A 12,829-nucleotide genomic window follows, 5' to 3' on the forward strand; every position below is an offset into this window, starting at 1 on the left:
TATATATATATATGTCTTATTAATGTGTAGATGTATATTATGTGTGTATGTGTCCCTGGCAAAGCCAAACGTGGGTGAAGAGCTCTGTCTGTGCAGTCTCTGACTGCAGTCTTAAAAGAAAAATGTGCTTCACTATGACAGCCCTCTCAGTTGTGAGTTAACTCTCAAATATCAGGAATATGAATTATTTTTTAAATGATACTTTTTTTCCCACTGTGACACACAGGAGAAGAGTTCTCATGGGAAGGAGTGAGGAGATCTCCTTTATATTCCCTTCACCCAGTAATAAGTGGCAGCACAAAGTTCAGAATAACAAGTGAATGGCAGAAACATGGGTTCCTCACAGAGAGACTGAACACTATTTTGCCACTTGGTTCTTCATTCCCCTTCTCTGCTGTTCTTGTCAGGAGACAAGTGCAGCACCCAAGTCTGACTCAGCTAGTTCCATCCCTTGTGCTTGCTGGCTGCAGGTGCTGGCATGGGTGCCTGTGATCAAGGGCCCAGGAGCTGCCCTGCTCCAGATTCATGCCTTTGGTCAGTAGATATCATACTGTGGTACCCAGACTTTAAAGCTGGCCCCAGAAAAGAGAGCCTGCTTCACATGTTCTCTGCTCCAACTGCAGCTTTAGGTCAGTGTTACTGCGTCATTAAATGAGCTGCCTTATTAGAGGGTGCTGCTGCCCAGTAGATCATGATACACAGCGTGTTCACAGGCAGTAATTCAGCAATGACCAGCATCTCCACAGTCGTCTTTGAAGAGCTTACATCCTTCTGGCTGTGTTGTCAAGGATTCTGGATTGAATCTCTAGGGTAAATGTCTTCTTACATCTGGAAGCTACCTTCAGCTGCTGTGATCAGTACAAGCGAGGAAGGAACTAGCCTGAGAATCTGGATGCAGAGCAGGAAGGTTCCTCCTTTTCTGTCCTTGGCCTGCTGGTGGGGTATGTGGGCACTGCCCACAGAGCTTGGCACATTGCTCAGTGTGGGGGGGCGGGAACAGTGCTTTCACCCTGCCCTGAGGATGGGAAGGGGCTGACCGTGGCCTCCACAGGTCCAGGGAAAGCCATGCCAAGGAGAGGGCAAATGGTGCTGAGCTGGGGTCAGCAAGATGGTGCAGGGCGGGAGGTGGATGTCTCAGGGGATGAAAACCCTTTCACCTGCCTGGGTCCCGTGTTCTCACCTACATGACAGAAGCTCTAAAACTGCAGCTGGTGGTTTGAGAGCTATTATTTTTATTTTTTAATTATACATATGCATGAAATTGGAGTACATTCCATTATTGCAGAAAGATGACAGCTTAAGCTGTACGGATCACAGATTTCTTGTAGAAACCATGACATGCCTTAATGCTGATTATTAGCACTAGAAAAAGGAACGCTCCCCTGACTGTCAGTATGTTATTGTCAAGTGAGAAGTTTTCTGACACTTTGTAAAATGCCTGTCACAGATCATGAACCTGCAATACTTTAATGAACCCTGAAATTTTCCCTGAGCATTTTAAGGAAACATTAGTCAACCTAATAATCTAAATATACACTGCAGAAGTGTGAGGAGTAATAAAATTTAAACAGCAGGACTAACAGAGTTTCTTTATTTTGGTGTGTGTGCTATGAAAGAGGTGAAGGAAGGCCTTCAAAGTGCAGGAATTTAGCAGATAAAAATGCTCAGGATGTTTCTCTGATCACCTTTACAAATTGCAGCATGGTGTGAGTTAACAGTGCAGTATAAAACCTCTGGACTCTCAGGTTCTCGTGCTGTGAAACCAAATGCAGACAGAAACCAAAGCACTTGCTGTCTGGTGGCTGATGGTGGAAATGAATGTATAAGCCCACTGGCCGGTGGACAGGGCTTCCCACCATTAACCTCGCACGAGATGTTGACAAAGGGCGAGGCCAAGGGACATTGATTGCCCCCTGATGCACCCTCACAATTTGACTTCTCCTGCTTGATACTGAAATGCTTTAAGGGTACAAATGTGAGAAGAATTGTTGGTGGTTTTTTCATTGCCTGGGCTAAAATTGTCACTTGAATCATTGGAGAGCTTTCTCTTTTTTTGAGGAACTAAATTTTGGCATATACCAAGTGGGTTTTAGGTGCCCTCTAAACATACCAGGATTCTGAGTATGGATTTCTGAGTACCCTGGAAACACAACAGGATTTTTGCCCTTAGTCAGTTTATTTCTGACCAACCCCAGCTGCCCAATGTGACACTTTCCCATTTTCTACCTCATGACACGTCTGCTGGCTGGGCCCAGCCCTGGCCTCTGCCTTCCCACTGGAGGTGTCCATGCTTCCCTAAACTGCAGGAATGGAGGCTTCCCCGCATCGAGGCGACAGCTGCCAGTGTCTGGCTCCCTGCTGCTCAAACAGCTCCCTGGTGACCCATGCTCTCACTTCCTTTTTCTCAGTCAGACGCTGTGGCTGAGGCTGGACATTGGGAGCTGCATGGCACCTGCTGGGAATGCCATTGGAATGGAGGCTGTCACCACATGGTCCCAGCCCCCCATGCTGGAGGTGCCCAGCGTGGCTCCCACCAGCCTCGCCTGCTCCTGCCAGCCCGAAGCCAGCCCCATGACAGAAATGCCTGAGACTCTCCTAGGAAGCTACACTGGGTTGTTGTTGGGTTTTTATGTGTTTACAATTTTTTAGTCTTTGTAATTCTTTTAAAAATCTGTCTGCAATGAGTATAAAGTTTACTGACTAAGAAACCAACTGGTTTAATCTTGTAAAACTCTGACCCACTACAGGGCGAAACATCACAGTCCATCGTGAGCTGTTCAATAGTGCGTTTGATGCCTTACTACAATCACAGCTGCATTCTGTACAGAGTCAAAAATAAAAGTCTATGAAGCTGAGCACTGTCGTTGTGGGCCTCTTTGCTCCTTGCTGATTCCAGTGATCAGCTCTTGCTCTTCGTGCCATGGGTGCAGTCCCTAGTCCTCAGTGGCCTCAGTAGGCAGCAGGGCCACCTGGCAGAGGTGGTGCTAGATTGAGCTGTGCTGGCACACCAAGCCTGTCCCCAGCTCACCCCTCCCTGGTGTTGCTGCTGCTGGTCCTTCCCAGACCAGAAGTGCCAAGCAATGCAGAGTTTCAAACCCTGCTGCACTTGTGTCCCACTCAACTCCATACAACCAGAACAAAAAAGAGAAAAGGTGGGTGGGAGCAGCCAGGGCTGTGTGAGCAGGCAGCTGGGGAGGTGCTGTGTGAGGACGTGGGTGTTGAGCCCCTGCTCACCATCACCACATACATGACCACTTCAGGATCACATCCTCACCTTGGCCCGACTTGGCCGTGGCCAGGGCAGGAGGGCAGAGAGTGCCAGGCCCAGCACCAGCCATGGTGATGATGGGTGGGCATGCGGTTCCAAGAAAGCACTGGAGGTGATGGGTGATGCAGGGAGATGCAGGAGCTATGTTCCTGCAGGTCTGTGGGCTGAGCATCGCCACCTCAGTGTCAGCTTCACCTCCCCCTCCAGAAGAGCTGTGCCAGAGTGGGCAGCAATGGGAGGGTTCTGGTGCAGGGCCAGCAGCAACTGGCACCAGCAGCTAAGCAGGACCTCCAGGGAGCCTCACAGTTTTCTCCTGGCTTTTTTTGTTTCTCTCAGATCTCTGGTGTAGGTCAGTTATCACTTTAACCACCTTTGACAACCTGTACTCCCTCCCAGACATGATTCAAAGGTATGCCACACCAGTTATGCCTCGTAAGGTCACTTTTCATTCTGGTGTGACAGAATCAGACCTTTCCCTGCCACTGTCGTGTGAATCACCGTGTGGGTGGAGCGCCGTGGTGGGTGTGGGTCCAGGCTGGAGCAGGGGCAGTCTGCTCATACTACCTGTTACCACAGAGTAGAGTACAACAGTGCCCCAATTCGCAGTTCAGGTTTTAGGCTGTTCTGGCTACAGCAGTAATAAATGTGTCCCAGAAGTGGCCAAATTGGCTACAGTGACTGCTCTGATGCCAAATGCAGACTATGGTGTGCAACTGATAGCAAGAGGTTAAGAGACTAGATGTATTTATAGATATGACAATCCATCGGCTTAAAGGACTGGGAGGCTTTTTAACTGAAAGCAAACACAAATTCATTTTTACTGTTTTTACATGTTTCTTCTTAATCTTACCATTTTAAATTTTGACAGATTCAGTGTCAACTGTTGTATTCACAGGGGCTTTTGTTCCCTGTGTTTATGAGTCCTGGCAAGGTCAAGAGTCCTATAGACTGCAGGGAGGTGAGACTTCTCTGATTTTCCTATCAGTTTAAATTAAATTGTGGATGTTATAAATCTGCATAAAACCAAACAAAACAAGAACCTCTTATTTGAAATGAACCTGCTTAATATTTGTTTGTGTAAATGTAAATGCAGTGCCCATGGTAGAAACTGAGCCGAATAATGCATGTTTTAATTAGATTTTCAATAAAAATTCGTTAAAATATTTCTGCACACTTGCTGTATTAAGAACTTGTAAAGAGTTCTCTGCTTATTTATGTGTAGATTTGCCCACTGTTACATGTGGTAAAAAATACTGAGCTATTGCCGTTAATTGAGCTGCACCTCACAGGCATTTGGCCATTGTTCTGAATGAGAGCTTTCCAACCTCGCACGTGTGGTTTTTGTTCACCTGCACCGAGTGTGTAACCCACAGACCACTGAAAGTTCTTCCATTTGGATCAAGAAATGAGATGCTGAGCAGCATGAAACATAATGTTCTCAAAAGGTCTCCTGCACACAGATACCAAAGCTCTGTACAGAACATACAGTGTTCCCATTTTGCAGATGAAGTGAGACACCTCTTGTGCCCAGAGAGCCACCTGGACAGCTGGAGAACCAAGGCTTCTTAAGTCCCAGTCCAGCACTGCAGAAAAGGCTGAATTTGTACAGAACCACTAGAATAAATTAATCTGAAAAGGATCGCAATTTTTTTTTCCTGGAGAATGACATTTACATTTAATTTAAAGTGCAAAATAATTTAAAAAAAAATCTAGGAAAGTCAACCCAAACTAAATTTGCTAATATTTGGACATATTTGGTTAAGGTTTTGCACATTTTAGTCATTTGTATTTGGGTTTTTTAAGGCATAAAAATATCAATAGGCTTCTGTTGAAAAAATAAAACAGATATCTGTATATCAGCACAAATGGCTTCTCTTTTCCAATGATTGTTTCTGTTTTGACAGATGGGTATGCAGGGAAATTTAGCTATTGTTGAATAAAACATATCCAGAAGCAAAATTGATTAAGTCCCTTTTGTAGGGTAAAAAAATCAATTCTTCCCATTAGAAGGATCTAAAAGATGTTGATCAGCTAGAAATGTAAATAAAGTTCTTTAATCACTATTCTCCAACTGCAGTGTATCTATCTACATGAGATTGTCTTGTCTCTTTATAGCTTGAAATAAATTTGGTTGAACTCTAACATGAAGCAGCTTTTGACAAACTAGTGAGAGTAACTGTGCTTGAATGTAAATAATATCAAGTAGCTATCCTGACATTTTGGTATTGCTTTGCTTAAGGATTAGCTGTTCATGAAATGAATGTATATGTGATAACAATATATCCAGGCTGGGCACAAAAATACATTCACTGAAAGGCAGAGCAGTAGAAAGTATGTGACTGTTTTCAGTTTCTATATATTCTGATTTCATGTAATAAAGACAGCACTTTCAAGATCTCTTGATTAGTAATTGTTGAGGGCTATTAAAGGTCACAGAGGGCTATTAACAGAAGGATGCCAAGTCTCTAGCTCTGTAAGTCCCTAAGCTTCTGATTGCTAAGAGCTGAGAGAATATGCTGGTGTGTGCTTGCCCTACCCTTGGTTTTAGATAAAGCTGTAACTGCTGCAGGCTACTGAGCAGTTACATTCTATCTGAGCCTATTTGGTGGCAGATGGACCTTTGATTTGATCCAGACTGACCCTGTGTTCTCAAAACTTTATGCTTTGCCTATAAGGACAATACCAAGTAGTTATTTGCCACTGTGGCTTCCTAAAGAAGGAATCAATAGATCAGAGTCTTACCTTTCTTTTTCCCTCCTTACAGGAATGGTAACCATGGCTGGAAGAGCTCTTGAGAGGTCATTTTCCAGTCTTCTGGAACTTTCACCCTCCATCAGTCCTCAAAGATGATTGCTCATGGCTGTGAAATTGCTGCTCAATTCTCTGAGCACTCTGGGGTGAATTTTATAAGGCTCACATGATTTGCAGATACATTATGTATCTATGCAGCCTCTTCTTCTGCTCTCTACCAGCCTAAGTTCTAACGTTCTGAAGTCTATGGACAGTCTGAATACTTCTAGATCTTTTTAATAAGGTAAAGAAAGGTTGAAACACTTCAGCCTTCTCAATGTCGTTTTCAATTGTGCTCCTGTCTCACTCTCCACCAATCAGAAAACCTGTTTTTTCTTTGTCCTTTTTCTTCTTTCTAGTATAAATATATAAATAAATATAGAGCACTTCCTCATGTCCTTTTTTTTCTCTTCTATGAGGATCTCCCCCACAAAAGAAAAGAAAATTATTATTTATATATTCTAATTTCCCCAGTGGGGAAATTTCTTAAATTTTAGGTCACTGTTATGATTAGCCAAATCCATGTTTACAATTGTTATTTTTCTTTCACATTTTCACATTTCCTTAATTTTGGTTAAGAATTTGCTAAATTTCCTGAATATCTTTTTCCTTTAAACTTCTGCTATGTGGGAGCATACCAACTAGTGCTTTGAATTTACTGGAGTTTCTTGTTCCTTGGGACCACTTCCCTGAAAGCAGAAGTATTCTGCTGTAACAGCCCTACATTGTGGGGATTTTTTTGTATAGGTTGAGCTCGGTGAACAGCCTGGTGATTGCGTTTCCCACTCCTGACCACCTCCATTCGTTCCCCACTCAGCCTTTCTTCAGTGTGGGCAGCAATGGTCCAGGGTACAGATTTTGTGTCAGTCTTGCTGTTTGAGCTAAGCCATGTTGCTAAGGAAAATATTACAGGCTTGTCTATGGGTTCAAATTACAATGCATGGCTATTGAGATGGGAAATGTCTTCACTTTAAGTTCACAGGATATTGAAACCAGTCTTAGCAAAGAGGCGAGTTAGAAGCAAAAATCAATACTGGACGATGCTGAAATGCCTGTGTTCAGCTGCTGTTTTAAGTGGCTTGTACAGACCTTTCAAATCATGTTGCCAACAAATGAAGGAAATACGGCTTTTAAAAAGTCAGAGAATTATTAATAGTGTGCTTGACCTCCAGCTCTGCACAGTCTACAAAAAAAGCATCATTTGTCATATGCTGCTGCCTTGCCTAATTCTGCAGCCCCTGTTGGGAAGCAGTTGCGCATAGGAGAAGTGCATTCAGAGAGTCAGGGTCAAAGCTTTAGATCCATGATGGACTGTGGGAGGGAAGGAGAGCAGAAACAGTTCATGGTCAACCCCTGAACAAAAAGGGAGGGGTGCAGGAACCCAGCACCTCATACATCATTCACACGCTAATGGTATTTCTTGTCCTGGTGTGTTAGAGAAGAACATTAACTGTGCTGAGGTTACACTTGCAGCTTTCCAGCAGAGATAGAGAAGTATGGAGAGAAGCAAATGTCAGATGTCTTCAGGAGAAAATGAATGCTGTAGCCACTACCCTGGCATCTGAGGAGTGACTGGGGACCCAGCACCTCCAATTGCGCTCCCCAGCAGGCTAATCTGTTGCACAGCATTTGTAGCACAAAGAAGCAGTCTGAGCCTTTATTAACTTTAACTACTGTCTGAATAACCTAAAGTGATAATCCATCTCTCTTACTGCTGTTATTAAGTCAGTTTTGGACAATGCCTTATCATCTGCAGAAAAAATGAAGAGGAGATATAATGCAGACAGCAAGTTTCTAGGTAAAATGAGTCTGTCTGAGAAGGGGAGAAAAATGTTGCACACTGGGCTGAACAAATCTTTGCATTGATTCCAGGAACCAGAGTCTTTCTAGGAGCACCACAAATGCATGTCTTTATTTAGTGGTTGGATTCAAATAGCTGTCAATCTTCCTCTATCCAGATAACTCCCATTTGTGTTCAGGTCTGGGGTGCTTTAGGGTCATACATTATTTCTGCTTGTGCTGTTCTTGCTTTTCACTTTGATGCCAGCTCTGCAGTTCTTCATCAGCCTCACGAAGCCACGTGTGCAAACAGAACCACTCCAACCCCACTGCCTTGGTGGCAGCAGGCAGTGTCCCGCTGACACATGGCACTGCTGCAGCTCCAAGAGTGCACATGTGAGCCTTGGAAATGGAGTTCTCATAGAGAGTCTTAAATAATCATTTAAATATCCATCGAGATCTCATTTATACGTTGTCATCTGAGAGTCCAAATCTCATCTGTCTGTGGGCATGCTGGTGTGAGTGCTCTGTGGCTCAGCAAAGAGCTAGTTCCTCCTCTTTGGCTGTCCTGCATATTATCTGATTCTGTGTCCAGTGCATAGGAATAAAAGCCAATTCTTTTCTATCTCCCCTTCAATTCAGATGGGATTAAGCTTACCTTTCAGCTGGGTGGCTGAGGTAGCCTGAGATAAAATTTGAGGCCAGTAATAAGTTACTGCTCCTGCACAGAACAAAATGAAAGAAGTTGTGACTTGGAGAGATAAACAGCTGCTGGGGATGCTCCACAGCACAGCAGTAATACCTCAAGTCTGTGGTTTAAAATCAAAGTCTTAACTACAGTAAACAGAGCAGGTTTTAGTGGCTTTTTTTTTCAAGGTGAAGGCTAGAATGCAGGCCATGGAGGACTAACACGGAAAATTTGTACACTATTTAAGAATCCTTCGCTGAAACTTCACCCCACATCCCATTAAAAGTTCCAGGATACACAACAATAAGCTTATATAAACAACTACAGTCATTTATTTACACACAGGATAAACCAATGCATTGCAAGTAAGGAGATCTGTATCCAAACACCACAGGAGGTGAATTTGTCACACAAATACTATCTTTCTTTACCTTGAGCTCTTGTGGGAACCCCAAGTTAATCCCTGTGTCCACACATGATCACATGATGTTTACTGTCATTTATATAGGACAATGTTTGGTTTATTTCCTGTTTGAGATAAGGTATTTTACCTCAGAGTTACCTGTGCATCTTACCATTTCACCTCAGTGAACAGAAGGCGGGAAAAATAAGAAAAGTATATTTAATTATTTTTTTTTGTCAGGCAAAGTATGTGGAACTAAAGAGAAGAAAATGGAAGGGAGGTGAAGGTCTTGTCAAGCAGGTAGGAATATGGATTTCATAATGTTAATAGCTACAGTCAATAATTATTGTGGAAATAGATTTCACAATTCATATTGAATTGATTGTAGTCCGGTTGATTGATGCTGTTGTAAAACAGGAGGCTAATCAAGACTGGGAATAAAAAAAAACAACAACATCCAAAGGCAAGCCCTTACAGATTAGTCATTCTTTATACTAGTAAGCCAATTTATCAACAGTAATAAAAAGTCCTGATCTTGTAAGCAACAACTCATTTTCATAAAATATGTCCTCTAGTTACATCCAGTGTTTTCAAAGGTTTCTATCTCTTGTCTATTTTAATAGAAGGGATAGTCAGATGCCACGAGTTTTTTATACTACACTGTATAAGACCAGTTAGGTTTCTAGTGTCTTTTTAAAAATTAATTTCTTTGGACAGACCTTAAATTCTCTCTCACATCATTCTGTCGTCTTTCAGAATAAAAGTTGATTGTGCATTTAATTTGAGAACACTCTACATTCTTCAAGTTTCCCTAGGGGCACTAATCACCTGAAAACCTTAGGTAGTGTCTTCATGAACCGCTGAACAAATCCAGCCGTCTTCTGATTTACCAAAAGGCGATCTTGTTTTTTTCTCCATTTTTTTCTCTTTCACTCCCTGCCACCTCTCCCAGCCTTGCAGTCCCTCTCTGCCTTGTGCACCAGCCCCCTTATAAACCAATGGTAGGCCCAGCAGAAGATTATTTGATGATTATTAGCATAATTTTTATCACTTATTTCAATTTTCATATGACTCATTTGCTTTACTTTACAATATATTTCCCTTTCTCAGCTTGTTTCAGAACTAGTTTCAGAACCAGTTAAAGGCTCATGAGCACCTTGGAGAGAAACTAAGATGCTCCTGGGAATTTGCTCCTCGGGGCGTACCTGTGTGCGTGGGGACAGACGGACCCTGGCTTGAGCTGGGCAGGCTTTTGAGCTGGCTGGACACAGCCAGCTCTGGTCCCAAGTAGCACAGCGCTGCTGTAGGAGGGCACAGTGCCTGAGCAATATGCTGTGCCTCTCAGTGGAAGTGTCTCCTACATGCTTCATCCAGGTCTGGACAAAGGTAGCTTGAGTGGAGTGCAATTGCCTCTGTATCCTCATGTCCTTAATCATCATGGCAGTTGTCCTCACCGCTCTGCCAGCTCTGCTTGGATCCTCACCCCTCTCCCTGTTCAGCATCTCCTCTCCTGTTAAATTTATCTCTCTTGAATTACTCACAGTCTCTTTGCTGTCATAAGCTGCATGCAAATGCTGGGTTTATTGTTCAAGATAATGCGTTTCTGCTATCTCAGTGAAATAGGTGTATTCCATTTGGTTTATTAGCTAATTAAACTAATCGCTAGAGAACCTTCAGAATGTCTTCTGTTCTTCTGCAGTGAAGCTAATTTATCTTTAAAGTGCTGGAAGTAGGAAAATGGTCTATATGCCCTGCAGAAAAGTTTGAGGTTCATATGTTTTTATCCAAAGTGTTTCAAAATAATAATCTAAAAGTCAGATTTGGATATTCAGGAAACTTTGGCACTGAATGATCTGCAGCAAAAGAAACATATGGGAAGTACAGGCACAGTCTGATCTTATCTGTCAAGCTGACAGATAAATAATTTGACAAAACAGAGATTGCTTAGAAGTTAAAAAATAAGTTTTTTTGGTCAGAAAAGCGTCCCAATGACTATTTGTTTCCTTTGAGCTGATCACTGGATGGCACTCAGTGTGTCAGTATGCTTTTAGAATTTCATAAAAAGTGCTGGTAGAGAAGAAGCCCTTTCACAGAATTGTGGTAGAGGCTGGTGGACACCTCTGGAGCTCATCTGGTCCAGCCCCTGCTCAAGCAAAGTCAGCGAGAGCAGATTGCCTGTAGTTCATCCAGTTGACTTTGGAATACCTCCATTAAAGGTGGCTCCAGAGCCTCTCTCTGAAGCATTTTGCAGTGTTTGACCACCTGCAAAGCAAAAAAAAGGGGTTTTTTTCTGATCATTATCAGAATTTTCTGTATTTCAGATTTCATTGCCTCTTGCCCTGTCAGTGCCAAGGAGTCTCTGGCTTTGTCTTTTTTCCCCCAGCCCCACATCAGGTTTTTATACACATAGATAAGATCTCCTCAAGCCTTCTGTTCTCCAGGCTGAGCAGTTGACTGGTAAAACCAGAGCACTGAACTTTAAATCCACCACATACGGAGGAGCACAGACCTTCCAGCAATTACAGCTTGTAGCACCTTCTGGCTAGGTTTAGAGATCTCTGCCTCTAGCCAGATGAAAAGGAAAACACTGTTTCAAGACAGATGTCTCCTAAAGAAAAAAAGATATTTATCCTTTACCCAATCCACACTACAAGATGCTCTACTTTAGTAGGAGTTTCAGGGTTTTGCCTCCTCCCAACAAAAACAGAATATTTAGCTTAGCTTGTGTCAGTTTGAAATTAAAATGTATGAAATGAGAAGCTGGAGCCTTTTGCAGAAGAATGTGAAAATGAAATTTTATTATTTTGGGAATTTCTCCCTGTCTGTAGTTCATATAAAACTATCGAACTGCAATCTTTGACAATTTTACTTCTCATCACAACACTAATAAGCATCCCCATCTCAGTTCTATGGCTATCTGGTGCATTTTGATTGCCTCATTTTTGTGTGGGTTTGATTCATAAGCACCAGAAATAAAATGTGGACACTGGGCATTTTAACATCTTTTTCAGCTGAAGATAGCAACTTCTAAATTAACAGAGTCAGATATCTGAGGCATCTATCAGTTCTGCTTCCCATCAGCAAACGCATTTCATTGTTTTGACACTTATTTAGGTCATAAGTGATGTCATCCACTTTCTTATTTACTTTTTACAGTACAGGAGGTGACTACATGTTAAAATCTCTCTCTCCTCTGCAATTTATTTTCTTTCTTCCTTTTTGCCAGAGGAGATGTTCAGACCCTTTCATGTTAATATGCGTTTTCTTGTCTTATGTTTAAAAAAAAATCAGTAAATAATAATAAAAAATATCCTCCAACTAGATTGTTAGCATGAGTTAAAAATGCAAACAGCTTGTAATAACTACAGCATGTGGAGAGGTTTATTCTCTGGCCCTGAATCAATGGGAGCTTTGCTAACAGCTGTGGCCCACAGTCTGCAAAATTTTCCAAAAGGAAGAATTATTTTTTCCATAGCTGAGAAAACAGATACAGCACTAATGAAATTTGAGGTTACAAGTGCAATTGATCTCACTGATATGGAGACCCAACTTGTGCTTTCTTAGTAGGACAGCATCTCCACTTCGTGGGAGCACTTTGTGTTTCCTGCCCCTCCAGCACAGCCCCGAGGGATGTGCTGTGCTTACCCCTCTGAACACCAGCATGGAACAAGTGCTGCTTCCAGCAGATTTATGTCTCATTCTTTGTTAATTGAGGCTTTTCCAAAGATGTGGTTGCTCTTTCTGCTTTTTTGTATTGTCTGGTGTCTAATAAGGTGTGAGCTGTCACTATGCTGTTCTCTCAGCTGGAGAACTTAAAAGGTCCCTGTCTCCTATTCAATTGCTAATGTTCACTGGATGTAGCAATATATACGGCATTTATCTCTCCCCCCCTCCCCCCCCC

General features: G+C 42.5%; 1 protein-coding gene across 2 annotated transcripts in view; it reads left to right on the forward strand.

The window, feature by feature from the left end:
* Nucleotides 1-12,829, forward strand: part of TMEM74 (transmembrane protein 74) — a 35,004-nt gene that overhangs the window by 3,373 nt on the left and 18,802 nt on the right. Inside the window, exons 2-3 of one of the 2 annotated variants that reach the window (XR_001865807.1) lie at nucleotides 6,033-6,302; nucleotides 9,169-9,228. The gene's annotated coding sequence lies outside the window, so the exon portion shown is untranslated. The remainder of the gene's footprint in view (nucleotides 1-6,032; nucleotides 6,303-9,168; nucleotides 9,229-12,829) is intronic. The other variant, XR_001865808.1, reaches the window with a different exon arrangement.

Source organism: Corvus brachyrhynchos, unplaced genomic scaffold, assembly GCF_000691975.1.
Source record: "Corvus brachyrhynchos isolate BGI_N302 unplaced genomic scaffold, ASM69197v1 scaffold28, whole genome shotgun sequence".
NCBI classification, from domain to species: Eukaryota; Metazoa; Chordata; class Aves; order Passeriformes; family Corvidae; genus Corvus; species Corvus brachyrhynchos.